Source organism: Monodon monoceros, unplaced genomic scaffold, assembly GCF_005190385.1.
Source record: "Monodon monoceros isolate NGI ecotype Baffin Bay Population unplaced genomic scaffold, NGI_Narwhal_1 Super_Scaffold_21, whole genome shotgun sequence".
Classification (NCBI taxonomy): Eukaryota; Metazoa; Chordata; class Mammalia; order Artiodactyla; family Monodontidae; genus Monodon; species Monodon monoceros.
Window position 1 is genome coordinate 48,595,789 of NW_021703778.1, and position 22,221 is coordinate 48,618,009.

General features: G+C 40.8%; 1 long non-coding RNA gene across 1 annotated transcript; it reads right to left on the bottom strand.

Annotated features, from left to right (window-relative positions):
- Window positions 1–1,692: 1,692 nt before the first annotated feature.
- Window positions 1,693–6,898, bottom strand: LOC114903591. Its single transcript, XR_003795757.1, has 3 exons — window positions 6,812–6,898; window positions 2,481–2,571; window positions 1,693–1,879 (listed from the first exon to the last, which is right to left on the bottom strand). It is a non-coding gene; the product is annotated as an uncharacterized LOC114903591 (long non-coding RNA).
- Window positions 6,899–22,221: the final 15,323 nt, after the last annotated feature.

Here is a 22,221-nt window from a genome sequence, read left to right on the forward strand (position 1 = left end):
CCTGACACCGTTTTCTTTTTTTTTTTTGGAATTTTATTTTACTTTTTTTTATACAGCAGGTTCTTGTTAGTTATCTATTTTATACATATTAGTGAATATATGTCAGTCCCAATCTCCCAGTTCATCCCACCATCACTGCCCCCCCACCCCTCCCCACCATGCTTTTCCCCCTTGGTGTCCATACATTTGTTCTCTACACCTGTGTCTCTATTTCTGCCTTGCAAACCAGTTCATCTGTACCATTTTTCTAGGTTCCACATATACGTGTTAATAAACGATATTTGTTTTTCTCTTTCTGACTTACTTCCCTCTCTGTGACAGTCTCTAGATCCATCCACGTCTTTACAAATGACCCAATTTCGTTCCTTTTTATGGCTGAGTAATATTCCATTGTATATATGTACCACATCTTCTTTATCCATTCGTCTATCGATGGGCATTTATGTTGCTTCCATGACCTGGCTATTGTAAATAGTGCTGCAATGAACATTGGGGTGCATGTATCTTTTTGAATTATGGTTTTCTCTGGGTATATGCCCAGTAGTGGGATTGCTCTGACACATTTTTCTTTTTAAACAGGATGAGCAATTGGTTTAAAATGTAAATCTCTCATCATTGGGGCTCATTCAAATAGTGCCTCGCACAGAGATTTTAGTGCTGCTCCTAAAGAAATAGTCAATATTGAGATCACACAATTGAGATCCCAAAAAGAACTCAGATAATAAAGAAAAATGGTAGTTTGATATGCAAAGAGTTGTTACACTGTGCTGGTAGGAGGCATTGGTAAATACTATTATAAATTGTCTCCAAGCAGGAAAAAAAAACCTTCAAAATCACAGACAAATGTCCTTGGATTTACAGGTGAAAAAAACAACAGCTACCAGTAAAAGAATTTCACCAGTCTCTCTGTTCATTGCAGAAACAGAACTAAGATTCCCCAGGGCACCAACAAGGCCCTACCAAAATCCTGTCAACCATGCCCCAAAGCCCCCGGGGGCTATATTTGAGAGCCAGTACATCGCCTATGGGACAACCTATGATGCAGGAGTGAGGCATCTCTGAGAAACTCACCAAAGGCTTGGTCCAGGAGCAGCACATAAACCTGAAAGTCACCATTGAATAATCCTAGCTTCTAAGAAGCCCCTGATTTCTTCAAACACTTTTCTTCAAAAGGCTATTTTTGATTACAGGGCTTATTCACACTTAGAGTAGCGGAGCAGAGCAAGAGGAGGAATTGCATTCAGAAAGATGAACGTTCTCATCCAGGACATGCTCCATTCTAGTTCTTGACCTTGGGACTGTCAGTGGGCCTCCCTGGCCCAGCCTCAGGGCACTCACCTGCAGAACACAGGTAATAACATCATACTTCCCACGGGGACAAATGCAAGCAGACTTCATTCCCTATACATGGTGTGCATTAAAAAATAAATAGCCAAAGCTAGAATATTAAATTTAAAGTCAAGAACCCTGGATCTGTGCCCCTGTTCTACCACTCATTAGCCCTCTGACCTTGGTTTCTCCTTTTTTAAACATGGGTATAGTAATGGACCTCCCAGATTTAAAACGAGGTAATGATGACAAAAGCTCAGCCTCTGTGTACTGGTGCCCAATCAAATCTCAGAGACAGAGTTTTGGGTGAAGTAGAAAAGAATACTTTATTGCTTTGCCAGGCAAAGGGGTACACAGCAGGCACCTCAGAAAAACTGTCCCAACCCAGGAGGATTTGATGAGAAGTTTTATAGCAATGGTTCAAGGGTGGGGCTGCTAAGATTAAGGTGTGTGCAGGGCCTGCACTCCTCTAATCTGATCTCAGGTAATCTTCTTGATAAGCTTCTCTGGTACGAAGAATGCTGACATCTTCCATTTGTTGAGTTTAAGTCTATAAAGAGTTTAAGGATATTGTTATGTATATCCCTTGAGGGGAACCAGGACCCTGCCCCAAGGCTGCACTATTGTTTCTTGGCTGCCCCTCCCTTGTCTTTCCCTTCCCGGATTAGCAACTGTTTGAATCTGCCCTTTGGAACTCAGGGAAGGTCATGGAGGCTGGAGTCTTCCCTACAAGAAACAAGGGACAGAAAGGCTTCTGTGCCCAGGAGCCCCACAGGGACTGGGTTTCAGGAATGTGTGCCTAAGTGTTTTACCAGGTGCCTGGCATGTGTCACAGGTTGTGTGGCCATCAGAGCCATAAGCTTTTCTATTGGAAGCAAGTCTAAGTGAAAGGTTGAAAAGTGAGACTGGGAGGAGAGCACCAAAGATGATCAGAATACGTGGACCCACTTCCTACTTGTGGGCAGATTATTGAGACCACATCAGTTACCACGTTGAATCCTTTGTCTGAATCCAGTGTGATAGCCAGAAACGACAGACATGCCTAGGAATGTACCATTTAGAGCATTCAATGAAGAGAATAAAGTGGGTTGTTCTTTTTCATTGAAATCTGTGAGTACACAAGGGCTTCAGGGGCTGTCTTGCCCACCCACCTCCGCAGGTGTGGAAGGGAGGTTTTGGATACCAGCAGGCAACCAGCAGCTTCCCTCTTTACTTTTCTTCAAATAACATTGATGCCAGACCCTGTGGGAAATCAGAAATAATGAAGTCACGTTGTCTGTCCTTAAGTCCAGAAGCAGAAATAAGAGCTGTAGGAAAATTATCCTTAATTCAAACTAGAATGTGAGATAGCTCTACAGGAGTTGCCAGCAAAGTTCCAGGAAGAGATTTTAGTGTAATCCTAATCTTTATTGTATTAGAAGGTTTTTTGAGAAGGTAAACAGAAGATTACCCTCATTAGGAAAATTATTCCTAATAGTAAATAGTATCTTAAAATGGCAGCTATAAAAATTGAACCACAAATAGTGATCTTGCTATATTGGAGGGTGTTGTATGAATGGGCCAGTGATAGTCCCTGGGTATCCTAAAATTGCCCCCAGACTGTTTACTTCTTTGAATCAGGTTAGAACTGATAGTCCAAAGCCCACGGGCACCAAATTTAAGATCGTACATATTCAGTTGCTTTAAATATAGTCCAAATAAACATATCTTTAGCTATTTAGGGCCTACCTACTCTGCATACCCCTTGAAACTGTACCATGTGGAACCATCTTCCACCCATAGATAAGACAAGCTCTGTAGCTATAAAAGACCCCCAGACCTCTGCTTCCTGTCAAAGCTCTCTGACCCACAGACTCCTTACCTCACTGCTAAGAAGCATCACCTGGACACATAAGACCCCTCTCTTATTCCCCTCTCCCCTAGGAGGTTCTTTGTCCTATTCTCCTTCAGAGTGGTGACCTCACAACAGCCTCTGGAAGGTCTCCTGCTGGAAGAAATTACCCCTCTCACACAACCCTGTCCAAGCATCACCCAGTGAAATGTGTTATGTATTCCTTCCTCTCCTGGTCCTGTCTCTTCCTTGATCAACCCTGAAATCCTCAAACTTACCACAGAGGGTGTTCTCTTTGGGCTGCCATAACAGAATACCATAGACCAGGTGGCTTATAAATAGCAGACATTTATTGCTCACGGTTCTGGAGGCCAGAAGATTCGGTGTCTGGTGAGAGCTCACTTCCTGATTTATTTCTCCTATGCCCTCATATGGTGGAATGGAGGTCTCTGGGGTTTCTTTTATAAAGTCCCTAATTCCCACAAAAAGGCCCCATCTCTAAATACCAATGCAATGGGGATTAGTTTTCAACATATGAGTTTTGTGAGGACACAAACATTCGGTCTATAGCACAGGGAAACCACCATCTAATGGAATAAACACTGGACTTAGAATCACAGTCACAGTGTGAATCCCAGGTCCAACCATGTACCTGCTCTGTGGCCTCGGGTCAGTTACTCATCCCTTTGAGTGTTACATTCCCTGTCTGTGAAGAGAGGATGTCTACCTCACAGTGTCACCTTGACCAGGACACTGTTAGTACATGCGGAGGAGTCAGAAGACGACCTCAACAGACCATAGACAAAGCACGAAGGATCTATCTGCATCCTAGCAGAATTCCAGTGTTGTATCTCTGGGGAAATAATGTGTGAGATAATAGTAAATGTCTAGCCCCCAAGTAGTCAGAGGCTCCATAGCGATTAGGAGGGAAGTACCTTAACAGCTTGGGAAACTCCTTGTTGGTACCTGCTCCCTCCAGTCCCATAAAGATGACCATCCACCAGTGGGCCTGCACCAATTATGCTGTTTTTCCCATTTCTCAAGGGGAGTCTCCTATTCCTAAGGCTAGTATATGTTTGTCTGGGGGCCTAAGTGAAACTGGGGCTTCTCAGGTGACAAACTAGCTCCCATGGTTTCTAGCTTCCATTTCAAGAGCCCAGCCTGGGTGATTAGAACAGTGATCTGCCTCGATCAAAAACAGACCTGAGTCTGGTGTTTGCCTGCTATTTACCATAATAATCAGCTCATACAACACTACGTCTTGATTCTGGTAACCTGGATAACCACTGCCTAGAAACCCCTGCCTGTAGGCATTTTCTATGCCATAGATCGAGACATAGAGAGTTTTAACTTTGTCGCTTGATTCTGGGTCTGTGATGTCCAAGAAGTGTTTCTACTATGATGGAAACTTTCTATACCTGTGCTATCTAATATGGTAGCTACTAGCCACACCGAGGAATTGATATGTGATTAGGGTGACTGAGGGACTGAATTTATAATTGTATTTAATTCTGTTTGATTTAAATAGTCACACGTAGCCAGTGACTACCAAATTGGACAACACAGTTCTGGAGTTTGTACATTTGGATGCTCCAGTTCGGTTCTCTAACCATAGTAGATACTTTTCCTTGCCTTCTCTTAACCCCAGCTAACCTACTCTCAAACATCAGAGCTCTTAGACTAGGAGCTTACCTAGCTTAATTTAGTCATCAGTTTTCCTGCTAGACTTGCATATCCCAAGGTCATTAGTGCACCTATCAGATACAAGCCTTGAGTGAGCATGTGCTATGCACATAGAACACCCTGTGTGCATAGCACGGGGAGTTTAAGGAACAGAGACACAGCCCTAAGGGAACTTGCTTTGGATAATGGAGAGTGGGTCTTAATGATGGTGATAGTGGTGGAGATGGGGAAGAGAAACCAGATTCTGGATATATTTTAAAAGTAGAGTCAATTGGCCTTGAGTTAGCTTGAATATGGTGAATATGAGAGATGATGATATAGAGGAATCAAAGAGTACTCTAGGAATTTGAGCCTACAAGAAAGAGCCAGTGCTACCAGAGATTGGGCAGTGGGGAGAAATACAAAAAATGGCTCAAGCTCCTCTGTGTGGCTCCCAAGACCTTGAATCCCACCCAACGTTATCTCCCAGTTCTCCAGACATAACCATTCCACAGGCTGCTTTCCTAACAGCCCTGAGAACTTGCTCTGTTCATTATAATCTTAAGGCTTTTGCTTACGTCTACACCTCACAGGCACCCCAGAAGGCCCCCTAACTTCATTTTCATTCTGCATTATCCAAGAATAGACTTCCCAATGGATAACTTTGTCTTTAGTCTCAATTTCCTCTAATTCTCCCACCCATTGATATTGTTGTTATCTTTTCACCTTACTGATATCACTTTTCTGCTTAAAATCCTGTGATGAGCTGCAGAATATATATTACAGTATGCCATATGTACAAAACAAGTCCCAAACTCATTATCATCCTCTGAGAAGCATTCCCTAGATACCAATTGAAGAATTAATGCCCCCCCACGACAATTTTGTAGCTTACCTCACTTACCACACTATATTATTTTCCTCTAAATCCCTATTGTACTTAAACACAGAGCTTGACACATGGTAGATAGTCAATAGATATTTATTAAATCATTTAATTGTCTATTTAGAATTTTACAGTTTTCAGCAGTTCTACTTGTCTTAGTCCCATCTCCTGGAACGTGTTGTCCAGAAGTTGCAAATGTAAATACCTACAGAATGCAGTTAGGGAAGGCAAATAAATAAATATAGTTAGGCGTAGAACAATAGGGAATGGTGGGGCTTGCAGCAAAGCACAGAGTTTATGGCCTATCTAAAAGCATTCCAATGAGAAAATAATTAAACACTGTGTCAGTAAACGAAATATTCGGCAGCAAATTTGATCCACAGGCAATGTAGCCCACTGGACTGGTAGATCACTACCTCTGATTTAAGTTTTAACGTAATAAAGAATCCTTTCTACTGGTATGGAATTTTTGTGTTTTGCAAAGTGATCTGTACTTTACAGAACAAATCAGTCGATGAGGATAAGTAAACAGAAAACCCCTTAGGAGGCTGCATACAGAGGAGAAATTACCATGAGATGACTTCTAAAAGAAGCAGTCTAGAGCTCTTAATCCCTTATCTCCGACCAACTCTTCCATCTGCCCCGTTGTTGCAGAAGCGACCCTGCTGTTGAATTCATTCCTTTATCCCCAGCACAATGTCTGCTATCAGGTAGAGGTTCAATAAACATGTGTCAAATTAATGAATAAATAACTTCGGTGCAATTGATGCCTCTCCATTTCCAGCTCATACACATTCTTGAAGCTACTCTTGTTGCCAAAACTGCAGGGGCAACAAAGACACCCCCCCCACACCCAGTGCCATGGTGGCCTGCATGTGAGGGCAGCTACGGGGTGGGCAAGAGGCTGGGCTAAAACTGCATCACTTTGACAGAGAGAACCCAATGCCCATCCCCAGCAATAAATTAAACAGGCACAGTCATTTTTTCAGCATGCATGGGAGGCAGCTGTAACTTCAGGGATCCTCTGCAGTGAAGAGCACAGGATGGGTGGAGGAAGCAGTAAATGAGGATGCTCAGTTAAAGCCTGAACCCTGAGTGCTTACCGACGCATGGAGAGGTTGAACAATCTGTAGTTGGAAATGTACAGAGTGACGGTGGTAGGACACCTACAGGTGAGACGAGGAAATCCAGACAGGACACAAAGGGACATGAGTCCTTGTTAAGCATTTCCGTAGTCCCTATGGAAGAAAGATTGAGAGCTGAGGCTAGAACTGCACTGTGTATTGATTATTGTTCATGTTGCTTAATTGGCTTACGTTAACTGAAAGGTAAACAATACAGAAAGCACTCAGTACTTACATTTTGATTGACTGTCAAAACGATACCCTTAATCCTCTATGCAAATGGAAATCACAGTTTAACTACTGTGAATTCCAAAAGCTACAAGTTTCTCCATAATTTTTACCTGGGCTCCTGAATGAACATAGGGCATTCATTCCATACTCCCACCTGCCCTGCCGTTTCTTAAAATCACTCTTCCTCTAGAAGCATTGCTTTCAGTCTTATTTTTTTTTTTTTAATAAGCCTTGGGACATTTCATTCAATTGAAATCTTTAAATAAAATGTAGTATGTAAAGCAGATGCAAGCTACAGTGCTCTGAGGAAGAAGTACCAGGGGCTATAATCAACACACTCCATCCCCTCCCTCCTTCCCCCACTCTCTATCCTCCCGCTCCCAACCCAGGCAGCCCCAGGAGGCTCTGAGAGGCAACCCTCACAAGATTTGCAACTGAAGCTCCTCCATCCATAGCTGTACTGGGTATGCCTTGGGCTATCTCATCCATTCTCAGTGGCTCTCCAGGTATCTCTACCTAAGATGTCTGATTTCAGCAAATCAGAAGTTAAGTTGTTGAAGCTGACCTAATCCATCCACCACTTGAGAGTTCCAGATCCTCCCTCCCTTTGTTCCCACTCTCAAAACAAGCTGGCTGCTAATAAACCTCTTCAGTATTCAGAGAATTTCAGGAGCATCTTCTCATTCAAGCACGAGTCTCTCCTAGTGGCTGTGAGAAAAAGAGAGCCAGCATCCCCATTCCCACATCACAGGAGCAGAGACCAGGCCCAGAGACCTGCCTGCCAGGAGCTGGTGCCCATTCCTCTGACTCATCTATAATTCAGGGAAGCCTTGGGCCCCAGGAAGCTGCGTGTCTGGGTTGCCTTGCTCTATGCCTTGCTCTGCACTTTAAAGAAGTAAATCTTTCCATACACCATCCCCCCAGTTGTGCACCTCCTCCCATTATGCAGCTCTACCTAACACGAGAAACAAGCTGCGGCCCCTTGGCTTGGCACAGAGCCTGTGCCCTAAACTCTTTTCCTCTGCTATCCCACCTCTAGTCATTTTTCCTGACTTGTACCTGACACTGGCTTCCAAAAATCCCACCTTTTCCTACATCTTAGGATTCAGATTCTTCCCCTGGAACTCTGAGTCCTGGATCCTCTCACATTGACCTTGATTTATCCCAGTGGTAATGGCTTGATGATCTGCATGCAACACTCAGGTTATGGATGAAGTTGCCATCCAGGCGATCTGAGTGATCCCCAGTGAACACACCCTTCTCATTGGGTTCTGGCTGTCTGGAACTTCCATCTGATGGCAGCCTCTTCCAGGGGGACAAACACACCTTCCAAAAGCCCACTTTAGCCTTATGCCCTCAATATTTATCAAGGGCATAGGAATAAGGTCAGAAATATATCTTCCACACTGTTGCTGCAAACGCCAGTCATTAGTAAATATATAACCGGCCCCTGGGAGAAAAAGTTAGTCTCTCATTTGGTGCCTTCTTTTAATGGGCTAATAAAGCTTATTAGGTATTGACTCATATACTGCCTCAATTTTTTTTTAAATTAGGGAAAGTTATGATGATGCATATGGTATAGCTAGATAAAAATAATTTCAAATGAATAAAAGCAATGAAGTAAAGGGAAAAAAAGAAAAGTTGAGGCTAAGCATGAGTATAGTTCGCAAAATATAAGCAATGAAATTCTATGCACTTGAAATGGTTGAGTTTCAAAATTCAGAAAAATCAGTATCAAGGAGGATAAAAAAATACCCTATCTATCAAATTGATTTTAAAAATAGCCTCTACTTCTTAGATTTTGAAAGAATTAAATGAAATAATACATGTAAATCACTAAAGGCAGTTCCTTTAAATATGTAAATAATATGTGTTTAAGAAAGGCTGGGGGGCTTCCCTGGTGGCGCAGTGGTTGAGAGTCCGCCTGCCTGTGTAGGGGACACGGGTTCGTGCCCCGGTCCGGGAAGATCCCACATGCCGCGGAGCGGCTGGGCCTGTGAGCCATGGCCACTGAGCCTGCGCGTCCGGAGCCCGTGCTCTGCAACGGGAGAGGCCACAACAGTGAGAGGCCCGCGTACCGCAAAAAAAAAGAAAGGCTGGCTACTGTTATTTTAAATACATGCATTTTCTTATATTGAGGCCGGAGACAGCTTACTTTTCAGGTCCTCTCCAAAAGGATTGACTGTATGTTGGATAACGCACAAAGTTCTCGACAACATCCTTACAGGAACTCGACCAGTGAAGTTCAAGGAGTTGTCTCTCATGGTGCCCTAAGAGAAGGCAAAGTTGTGCTGTGTCAGTGTGCAGGTCAGGGACGATGCCGTCCATAGCTCATGGAAGCAGTCCTCTGATGGTCTGTTCTTCACATATTCTGAAACTCTGTTATTAAGCACATATTTAGAAATGTTCTTTTGATGAATTAACTTCTTTATCATTATTATATGACCTTTTAACTCTGATAATATTTTTTTGCTCTGAAAAATGCTTTATCTGATATTACTATAGTCACTTCACTGCCTTTTTTAAATTAGTGTTAGTATGATACATCTTTTTCCATCCTTATGCTTCACTAATAGTGTAAGAACTTTACAACAAAATAATTTCAATTGTAACATTTGTTATTATACATTATATTTTTACATATGTTAAAACTCCAAAAAATATTATTATTTTTCATCTAAACCATTAAATTTTAAAGATGTTTCTATAACAAGAAAAAGATGGTCTTTTATATTTGCCCATGTAGATACCATTTCTGAGTGTCTTCATTCCTTTGTATAGATTTAGACTTCCATCTAGTATCACTTTCCTTCTACCTGAGAGATATTCTTTAACATTTCTTGTAGTTAAGTTATGCTAGTGATAAATTGTTTTCACGTTTTATGTCTAAAAAAGTTTTTACCACATCTTTGTTTTGAAAGCTATTTTGCCGCTTGACAGTTCTTGTTTTTGCAGTACCTTGAAACATGTTGACACACTGGCTTCTGACTTGCATTGCTCCTGATGAGAAATCTACTGTCATTCAAATCTTTGTTTCCCTGTACATAGTATGTCTTTTTTCTCTGAACATTTTTAGAATTTTCTGTTTATCACTGTTTTTGAACAATTTGATTATGATGTACTTCAGTGTAATTTTCTTCATGTTTCTTTTGCTTGGGGTTTGCTAAGATTCTTGGATCTGTGAATTTAGAATTTTCATCAAATTTGGAAAATTTGGAGTCATTTTTTCTTCCTATAGCTTTTGTCTCACCCTCCTGCAATCACATTTATATTTTTACATTTATATTTATATTTCACATTTATATCTTGTCCCAAGGCTAACTGATGTTCATTTTCTTTGTCTTTTTTATCTCTCTGTTTCATTTTGAATAGTTTACTATTGCTTTGTTCTCAAGTTCACGAATTTTTTCTTTGATGCCCAATCTGTTTTTTATTTCATCCAGTGTATTTCTTCATCTCATACACTGTAGGTCTTTCTATATATTCTATATCTTTTCTTAATATGTTTGTTCTTTCTTCTAGCTTCTTGAACATGTGGAATACAATTATAACTGTTTAAATACCCTTGTCTAGTAATTCTATTGTCTATGCTATTTCTGCCACAATTTTGATTGATTGATTTTATTTTTCCTCATTATGTTCATATTTTCCTCTTCTTTTTATGGATGGTAATTTTTCAGTGGACTCCAGACATTATGAATTTTACTGTATTGTGTGCTGGATATACTTGTTTTTTTAATAAATATTCTTGAGCTCTGTTCTAGTATGCAGTTACATTACTTAAAAATAGTTTAATCCTTTCATGTCTTGATTTTCAGCTTCGTTAGTTCAAAAAAAGCATTTAATTTAGGACTAACTTTCCCCACTTACTTATGACATACTACATAAGACAAAATACTTATGAATACTATGTACTATGTCTAGTGAATTATGAGGTTTTCCACTCTGGCTGGTGGTAAAAGGAACTGTTCTGCACCCTTTGGGAGTCCTGGGGATTGTTCATACTAATCCTTTTTTGTTTCTCTTTCCACAGCCTAGGGTAGATTCTTCCCACACATGTGCTGATCGGTCACAACTGAAGACTCAACAGGGACTTACTAGAGATATCCAGATCTCCCTCCCTCCCTCGCTCTCTCTCTCTCCGTGAAGCTCTCTCCTGTCCAGCACTCTGCCCCATAAACGCTATGCGTCTTGGCTTCTATGTCCCCTTCTCCATCTCCTCAACTCAGAAAGACCTCTGGGCAGTACCTGGATTTTTCCTCTGTGCACAGCAACACAGAAACTCTCCAGGCAGTAAGCTGGGGGCAGCTATAGGATTCACTTGGTTTGTTTCCCTCTCTCAGGGATCACTGTCCTTCATGCCTAAAGTCCAATATCTTGAAAACCATTATTTCATATATTTTGTCTGGTTTTTTTTTTTCAGTTATTTTAAGTGAGAGGGTAAATCCAGTCCATGTTACTCAATCTTGGCCAGAAGCAGAAATCCTGATATCCTGGTCTTGACTCATGGATGAAGTCAGACATGTGGTTTTAGTTCCACCAGCCAGCAAGAAGTGCCTCATGAAACTCTGTGCTCAATTACAGTGGCCTTCTTATAGCCTGTGATTTTTGGTTAATTATTCCCCCCTCTCTTGCTTGGGTCTTGCCCTTTTACTCTTTTTTCTCCTTTTCTCTCTCTATTCCTTCCTGCCTCTCTTTTATTTCCTTCTTTCTCTTTCCCTCTCTTCTCCTTCCTCTCAAACATCCAGCAAATATTCCCAGCCACTAGCGAGCAGGTTCCGAGCTAGGCTCTGGGGAGTCAAAGATGCATAAGACAAGATGCTGTCTCTCAGTGAGTATTTAATGTTTTATTCTATGTGTGTATTTTTACAAACTGGCCTGAAACAAATTAGGAAAATAAAAAGCACCACTATCATTCAGCTTAGTGCAATAGAAAGTGTGTGCACCATGGAATCAGATTATGTGACACTTCATCATTGTTTGATTTAAAATAAGTCCCTTGACCCTCAGTTTCCATACCCAGAAATGATAACTCATTCTTCACAAGATTTTGGTAAGGAATGAATGAGATAATACAAGAGAGATGCTCCTCACTGTGCCTGGCACATAGTAGGTGTTCAATAAACATTGTTTTTCCTTTGCCTCTTCTGTCTTTCCCAAGAACCCAGTGTTCTTTGTAAACCAATGCTCTTTCCATTGTTTTACCATGCTCCATAAACAATAAAAAGTCATATAAGCCAAAATTATGATTGATCCTATCACCATGAGTCTAAGCCATATGTACTCTGAGTCCTTGTGCATATAATTAAATTAACATAGAGTTCAAAGGTAAATTCAGTTGTTTCAGGAGAGAGGGTAAATCCAGTCTATGTTATTCCATCTTGGCAAAAGCAGAGTTCTCCCCCAGGGTTAACTCTTTTCCTGACCTTCACTTGGTGTGACACCATCAACATGACACATGACTGTGGGTTTCTGGAATGCAACTGAAAAACAGCAGCCTGAGGACGTTAGAGTCCTGTGCCTTTAACAAATTTGTAACTTGAGGATCGTAGCCGCATTTATTTACTTATCAGTTTTATTTAAGGCTACTATTGCAAGGGAATGCCTAAATAAGAGGTGATGAGGGAGGAAAGATTCTAACCTAAAACAAATGCCCCAAGTTTATATACATAGTTTCACTCTGGAGAAATTGATCTTAAGCTAACCTGCTGTAAAGACAGAAGCCAACCAGGCAGACTCACGAGACAAGAAAGCTACCTGAGGCAAAGAGCATGCAAACACAGGGCTTAAAACAGTGCCATGGCTTCCCAAGGCAATGAGGATAACAGCTGACATTATACTCACGGTCTACCTGCTCCATCTATCCCACACTCTCCTGCTTCCCATCTTTCTACCACGCCATTTCCCTCACTTTCTCACATAGGCCACCTGCCCTGGTACCTTTAAGTTTTTGTCCTTTCTATGCCCCTGCCTGAAATGCCTTCCCCCTCCTTCACTAGGCCAGCCCTGGTTCCTCTTTAAGACTCAGGTATAAAGCTACCTTTCCAGGAAACTATTCCTGATGCCCCCGATTTTTGCCCTCCAGGGTACTTTAGGTCTTCCAAAGCTGCAGACATCGTAAGGTAGAAAAAGGGGGGAAAAGCACAGATCATTAAGGCAAATTGATCCAGTAGTTTAGTTCAGCTCATATGGAAATACAGGATGATAGTGGTTGAGATGCTAATCTCTAAAAGGATTCTGGACCACAGAGAGATTTCCCCACAGGATCAGAGTCTAGCCTATACTTATCAGCCTCACAATAGGGGAGTGGCTGAAACGAAATCAGCGTCTGAAATGTTGGGTTAGGAGACACACAGAGGCAAAATATTACAGTTATACATAATCAAGTGGCCCCTGCTGAGTGCGACACATACACCACGGGCAGCAAAAGCTCTTTTAACAGTCCCCTTTAATGGGCATTGCCTTATCTTTGTCCCCTGCTTTTATGACAGGTCACGGAAAACAACCAGGAAACTGCATGGCAAAGTTACAAAGATCATCACAATTAAGAAGCCATTTTTCTTTTTGTTCTGGGGGTACAGAGATCTCACTGCAGGAAAATAGAGCCTGTGAGATTTGGTGTGAATTCATATACACGCACACGCTCACTGCATACAAATGGCCGGAGAGAAGAGCCATGGGCACAAGCTCATTGTGCAGACAGATCATTCGCACATCCAATTAGGTGAGAAGAGAGAGCAGAAAATCCAATTACTTCATCTCAGGTATCTTAAGTTGTTATTTCCTCCCAAACCTATTTTCAGGATAAAGACCACCATGATCACACACAACCCAACACTTCTGTGTGTGCAACCAGTTACTGTGCAGTTTGCATCTACAGCTCACAGCTCAAAGTTAGAATCTTTTTCAGGATGCATGCTTTTTCCCTTCAAGGACATAGTATATATTAAGCTGAAATATTTTCTTGGAAAAAAACAATTGGCCGAGAATGAGTTCTATTTTCATTGTTTCAATAATTTTCAGTTGGGATTTTTTTAAACACTTGTTTTGCCAAGGGCTTGTTTATCGTTCTTATTGGTTTATAACTGTGTCAAGGTGAATGAAGTAATTGAGCAATAAACAAAGAGATCACAGCATTTTTTAAGTCTTGATGAATCCAGCAAGTGGTCCATATACTGTCTATCGGCCGTGAACCTGGATGGAAGCCCAGCTCATATGCATAGTGGTTTCTTCAGCTCCTACTTCCCAGGCTACTTGCTTTCTATTTTAGCCCCCCTGCCTTCTTAAATGGCAGTCAGAGTGACAACCTACCTTTTATGGCCAAGAAAAAAGTCAACAGAGGCTTTGTTGCTTCTCGTTCAATGGACATGATAGCCAGTGGAAACTGCAGCTACTGTAGGGCCAAGTCACTCACTGAAAAGACTCGAAGAAATAAAAAGCATATCCCCAGTATCCAATCCAGGGCCTGATACAGAGAAAATCAAAAGTTATATTAACTGAATAAAGACATAAATAAATAAATAAAAGTAATTTGCAAAATAAATTACCACAACGTGTCAGAGATATTTACTGCTTCTTAGCAGTTCTTACTTCTTCTTAGAGTCATCCTGCTTTGCCATCACCAAAGCAACATCGCTCCCCCAAATGTAAGAATATTTCAATATTTGAGAAATCTATCAGTGCAATATACCACAGACAAAAAAATCATATGATCATGTCAGTACATACAGAAATGTATCTTATCCCACTAGAAACAGAAAGGAACTTCCTTAAATTGATAAAAAAAAATGTATACTTAAAACCAAGAGCAAGCATTACAATTAATGAAAAAATTGCAAACATTGCCTTTAGACTGGAAACAAGACAAGAATTCCCATTATTATTGTTACTACTTAGCATAACACTAGAGGTCCTGGCCTATCCTTTAAGAAATGATGTGTGGGGCTTCCCTGGTGACACAGTGGTTGAGAGTCCGCCTGCCGATGCAGGGGACACGGGTTCGTGCCCCGGTCCGGGAAGATCCCACATGCCGCAGAGCGGCTGGGCCCATGAGCCATGGCCGCTGAGCCTGCGCGTCCGGAGCCTGTGCTCCGCAACGGGAGAGGCCACAACAGTGAGAGGCCCGCGTACCGCCAAAAAAAAAAAAAAAAAAAAAAAAAGAAAGAAATGATGCGTAAGTAAAATGTGCAAGGATAAAGAAGCAAACAATTGTTATTTGCAGGCAATATGTTCCTTACCAATAAAATACAATAGAATCAACAGATAAGCTATTAAAAGCTATTAGAATCACTAGGATTGTTCAGAAAACTTGCTAAATACAAAATTGCTTACAAATTAACAGCATTTTTAACACCAGCAATAAGCAGCTAGAAAGTACAACTTTAAGGAATAGCCACAATAACTGTAAAAATTATAAAACATCTGGAAATTTACTCAGGAATATACAAAATTTCTATGAAGAATATTTTTAAAATCTAACAAGGAATATAATAGAATATCTGAATAAATGGAGAGAACTTCTCTGCTCTCTAGACAGCTCCAAGTCAGGGATATAGAGATATCAGGTCAGGCACTGCTGGTAAGAACATAAAATAGTGCAGCCATTCTGGGAGCCATCAAATTAACTATAGTTATATCCAATGACACAGCAATGTTGCTCTTTGGTATATGGTCCAGAGTCACACAAGTCCACAAGGAGGAGTGGGTAAGAATGTTCATCACACTCTTGTTTGGGACATGGAGAGTTATCAGCAATCTAGGTGTCTACTCGTAGGGGAATGGAAATGCATAATTCAATAGCTAGAACCCTCTGCAGCAGCTAGATTAAGAGACTGAAAGTACACATGGCAACATGAACAGATTTTTAAAGCATAATACTGAGTGAAAAAAGAAAGAAATAGAATGAGGTCAATAGCACAATGCCATTTATGTAAATTAGAAAACATGATCACAAACAACAATACATATTTTCTAAGAACACACGTTAATAAATATATATATATAAAGTACCTTAACATATTTGCCTGTGAGAAAAGAAGGTTGGTAGCTGGGCATGAAAGCAAAGAATGAGGATAAAGGAAAAAAATGAATGAATGAATGAATTAATTAATTAAAGGAAATCTTTATACTTGCTGATGTTGACAAATATGCCAGGAGTAGAGGAGCATTTTCAAGTTTATATCTAAATTTATTATGTAATTTTATTGCTTCCATATATAATATCTATGCTAGGGTATGGTATTTTAACTAATACCAGAACAATACTTTAAATTCTACCTAATCTCTTTCCAAAGAAAATAGAAAAGTTGTACTAAAAATTTTATGACTTCATCTCCTTCCATACTTTAGAGAAATTTCATAGTCAGACACGCCACAGGAAAATTGGTAGCCATTTTTTAATTTTTAGATATACTTCACTCCAAAAAGTATAGGATGGCTACAAAAGGAAGTGTAGCTACAAAGGGAAGAGGAAAAAAATAAGACAAGAGCGGGAACAGAGAAAGAGAGGACACACGATAAGATAGTGAGAAATAAACCTAAAATGGATCATTTTAGTTCCTAGGCAAATTAAAGAAGTGCAAAATGAAATGCACAGCTTGGCAGGAAATACAGTTTCCTGAATTTGCCTGTGTTACTCCCGAGATCGCATAAGTCCTAGTGTGACAAGGATTTAAAAGTCCCTCTTATCTGATTCACAGCCTTGGTTTGTCTTTGCTTCTACCCTGCAGTAACACCAAAGAAGCAGGAGAGGATGGGTTTGAGGACAGCGCTTCTAGCCTGGCTGCCTGGAGGTTACATCTGTGTTGCTCTACTCCCATCTACTGATAAGAGGCTGCTACTTCTCCAGGAATGTTCCTCACCAGCCCTCTCCAAGTCCAAGCAGACCAGAGCCTGAGGATCCACTGCTGTTGTAAGTCACTTCTCCTCAGATTTTCAGGTCAATGATATGTTTATGCGTATTCTGAGAATAATTAAGAGTATCCTAGTTTATTGACTAGTGAATTACTGTTTTGCTATTATTTTTATTTCACGTTTGACAATCAAAGAAAGCACAATTATTACATGAAGCTGTCTCTTTTTTTTTTTTTTTTTGAAAAGGGGTATCAGTTTAATCAGGAAAAAAAACCCCACACATTTTGTGGTAGTTTTTTCAAAGCACATTGTTGCTCTACCTGTGCTGCTATACACCGAGGGTTTTGTTTTGGTTTGATTTAGGGGTTTTTTGTTTGTTTGTTGTTTTAGTTTTTTGAATTACAAAAAATCATTTTCTCACTGGCTTAAGGAGTGAGGTGGGCATGGCAATAAATGGCAGCTCAAGATGTTAGGATCCATCATGAACAGGTTTCCCCAGCAGAGAGCAGTGTGCATGGATTTAAGTTGTTCTTGAGTGCTTCAGGGATGGGGGGTGGGGTTTCTGTTAGGACAAAAAGTTGGGAGGAATTGTAACTCCACTAAATCAACCCATGAGCCCATGTTCAATTAAATATCAGTGATTTAAGAAAGAAATTATAGCAAATTTTTTTCAAGGTTATCATTTCCATCATGGATAACTGCCCCTGCCCCAAAAACCAAAAAAGAAGACAATTCACCTTTAAGTTTGGTCTACAAGATTAGTTCATCCAAAAGAAATTAAATGTCAATTTTATCTCGATTCATCACAGCTCTTTAATCAAAGTCGATGCATCACCTTCCCTGATTACCCCTCTATCAAAGGCTGACCTGGAAATCTGACACCAAGCTTCCCTGTGCAGGCTGGCTAATTAAGAACTTCATTGTTACACCTACTACAGCCTTGGAGAGAAGGGGATGGCAGAGCTGCCCCAAAGAGGTGGCCTCTTTATGGAGAAGGGTCCTGGAAAGAGGTCAGTGGTAATTACCAAGCAGCAGAATAGTCCATGTACACGTTGGACATTATTGGTCCATAAAATGTCTGGAGATTTATAGCAGAAAACAGAAGCCATGTGTGTTGAATGTCAAAACTGAACTAAATTAGCCCAGCGTGGTGAACTGGAGAGCAGGTGGCCCTGTTGGGACCATAGGGAGGAGCCCATGAAAAGAGTTTGGACCTTGGAGGAGGGGTACAAATCCCCAAATCTCCCACCCACCAGCTGTGTGATTTGCTCGAATAGCTGTGGGGTTGCGTCCTATACTAGCTGAACTTCACAAGTTCAACTGCAGGAATCTGTGAAAGGGAAAGAGAATTTAAAGATGAGACGGGATCCTATCCACTGTTTCACTCAGTAAGTGATTGTCTTAGAGAAAGAGGGACACAGACCACAGAACTCTGCCATCCTCAGCCCAGATCTCAGGCTCCTCTTCCATCCAGGAGATTCCTGTGATAAAGTGCATTTTTTTTCACATATCACGCCCTGCTAATTGCAAGCCACTGCTTTATCTGATGTACAGTTGAAGAAATAATGGTTTAATCCAAGGCGGGATAGAAGAAGTGTTGTGTTGGATTTATGGGCAGTCTAATATATTGGTCTCCATTGTAGAAATTCGCTGCAGGAATTTCAGGATGACTTGAGTGTATGGAGTTTTCACTTTCCTTGCTGACTTTGAGACCCAGCTCCACATAAGCTGCTTCTTCGCTACACTCAGTTTTCCCTCCATAAAATATAAAAATAGTGGAAGTACTTTCCTGTTGGGAGGGTTAAAGGAGAAGACCTGAACAATGCCTGGCAAACTCTAGGTGTCCTTCACCACTTTTCATGGAGAATTGGGAGACGTGGATAGAGACGAGGGCTCTGTCACATGGTCACCGACTCCTACTTCTTGGGCCATGTTTTCTTTATTGGAGAAATGAGCTGGCTGCATATGACAGGCTTGATGCTCCCTTCCAGCCTTGTTCATGCTTAACCTGTGGTTTGTCACCTATGATGCCATTTTTCAGACCAGGTATGTATGATTCTTTGTTGAAGTAGAGATATAAACAATATTTATATCAGACTTAACCTTGCACATTTTCAACAAAAGTATTGCAGACCCACATTGGAGAAGACACACTCATAGAGCAAGCATTTGTTGAGGCTTTACTTTGTGTCGGGCGTAGGACCTTTTATCAACACTTGCACCGTCCCTTAAGCGAGGTACTGGTTTTATCCCTGATTATGGATGAAGAAAGACAGGGAGTCTTTAAAAAATGTGCCCCTAGGCCCCTCAGCTTAGGGAGTGGTGGGCCTGGAATTAAACCTGCTCTTTTAACCACTGTACAATAAGAATTTTCTCTGAATTAAAGTATTCAGTGAACCCCTCTTTCCATTTTCTTATTCGTAGGCCAAGGAGAGTCATATGCTTTAGTCACACCTGTACTATTAAGAATGAATTAAAAGGGCTTCTGATTCCATATGGTGGACTGAGCACACTCATTTACATTTGCTTCCACCAAAAACTCCCATTGAATATACAGTATCAATGTAGGAAAGGAAATAAATCCAGGACCATGTTAAGAAAATAAGGGTGGAAATGGTAAGGCAATCAGCAAAACATAAACTTTAAAAAACGATTCTAAGACACAGAAATTAGGTTGGTTAAAATTAGATATTGCGGGCTTCCCTGGTGGCGCAGTGGTTGAGAGCCTGCCTGCCGATGCAGGGGACACGGGTTCGTGCCCCAGTCCGGGAAGGTCCCACATGCCGCGGAGCGGCTGAGCCAGTGAGCCATGGCCGCTGAGCCTGCGCATTCGGAGCCTGTGCTCCGCAGCGGGAGAGGCCACAAGAGTGAGAGGCCCACGTAGAGCAAAAAAAAAAAAAAAAAAAAAAAATTAGATATTGATTAAAAAAAATACACAGCGAAAGTTGCCGTCTGCCATAATAAACACAAAAGTCAAGTGGAGGAGAGGTTAGAGCCAGTTTTCCTGAGATGAAGAAACTCAGGGAGCAAGAGGAAGAAGGGGCATGGGAGAATGGGTCTGAGGGATCGGAGTCCTCCCTTAAACACTGTGACTTTCCCAGTCAGTTTCTAGGCCACTGGAAGCAATGTTTGTTACCTCCAGGCTGAAACCTAGGGACTATACTCTAATAGCAAATGAATGCTTGGCCAGGAGAGAATGAAGGCTCCTTAGAATTTGATGTGTCTCCACCGTAAAGCCCCCATATCGTAGCATGGAGTGTTCACAGAGAAGGGGGTGTCAGCCTGTCTGCTGACCTGCCTGCTCCCAGCCCACAGACCCACAAAAAGAAGCTGGGCTGTAGTCACACTGGCCTGTGTACAGAAACAGAAGTGATCAATATCCCAGGAAAACCAAGCCAGCTGACTACACTTACCAACATATTTTTTCATTCCCAAATATGAACAGACAGCCAAGAATCAGTGGATATTTGAACAAAACAAGTAGCATGAATGAGAAAAACCAAGTTGAATAAATATAACTTTCAACCCCAGGGAAAAGAAGATGTCAGGAAATAGAAGAGAGCTGTCAGTATCCCAGGAAAAATGTCCCAATTTATTGAATCCATAAAACAAAAGCAGGAACATTCAGAGATTGAGTTTTGGGAAATTAAAAATATCATGAACTTAAAACAAGAAAAAAATGACAAATATAAAGTCAAAGAAATCTCTATAAAGTTGCTCAAAAAGAAAAAGGAAAGGAAAATATGAGAGGAAAACAAAAGCAACACAGACGATCAATCCATGAAGTTCAATAGACACAGCTTTATTAAATGGAGAGGAGAAAATTAATCAAAACAATTAAAAATTACCAAAGAAATATGAACCTTCTGATTGAAAGATTCCATTGAATGCTAAACAGTAAATGAAAGACTATAAAGAAATCTCAGAATGCCAGGATAAAGAAATTGTCTTAAAATATATTAGAGGGATGGAAAAAATAGGCTATTTACAAAGGAACAAGAATGAGATTGGCATCAGACTTATCATCAGAAAAATTAACTGCTATGAGATAATGAAGAGATGCCTTAAGAGTTATAAAAGGAAATTATTTCAAACTTTGAATTCGATATCCAAACTATCAGTCAGGAGTGGGTAAAATGGACTTTTTTAGACAGGCAAAAAACAAAAACTTTTAAAATTGCTTGAAAACATACTCCAGGAAAATGAAAAACAAAACCAAAAACAAAAACAGAATGAAAGAAAACATAGGATCTTAAAAATAGAGGAATTAATTTAGAATGAAAAAAAATGAACCCCTGGCAGCCATGCTGTGTAACAATCTAGAAATTGATCCAAAGACAAGGGACGTCATATTGTGCTTGGAAAAACGTAAGAAAATTAAAGTGATTCTATTCAACAATATGATTCAGCAGCTGAAAGTTAATAGAAATGTGATAAAAAAAGGGTATATGTTTATTGTCTCAGTAAGAAAAAAAAAATTAGAAACTCCAGTAAACTAAACATGATGCATGAAAGGAAGTACTCAAATACGAATTATTTTGCAAACACTTGTGGTAGATAAGCAAAAGTCATGTTCAATGATTAACATATAAAACCACTACCTAGAGACACAAATTCAAGTGTAGTTCTGTTGGCATTTTTGTCTGATCGCCAGATCTTGCAATCATGCTGAGGTCCCGGCAGGCAATGAACAATATGGTATTTTGTTCCCAAATAAAAGGTGATAAAACACGGGCATTGCAAAACTCAGGCCCACAGCAGCCAAGTTTAGCATACATTCCTGAAACCATCAAGAATGTAAACTACGGACTTCCCTGGTGGCTCAGTGGTTAAGAATTCGCTTGCCAATGCAGGGCACACGGGTTCGAGCCCTGGTCTGGGAAGATCCCACATGCCACGGAGCAACTAAGCCTGTGTGCCACAACTACTGAGCCTGCGCTCTAGAGCCCGTGAGTCACAACTACTGAGCCCACGTGCCACAACCACTGAAGCCCATGCGCCTAGGGCCGGTGCTCCACAACAAGAGAAGCCACTGCAATGAGAAGCCTGTGCACCGCAACGAAGAGTAGCCCCACTCGCCACAGCTAGAGAAAGCCCACGCACAGCAACAAAGACCCAGCACAGCCAAAAATAAAAAAATAAATAAATAAAATTTAAAAAAAATAGAATGTAAGCTAACTATTACGGCTAAGGTCTCTTCTGACTTTAAAATACTCTGTGTATAGGCTTGGGTTTGAAGCAGGCTATTTTGAAAGCACTAAAATGCTCATTTCTTATTTCCCATAAATTTTATGAGGCAATAGCTG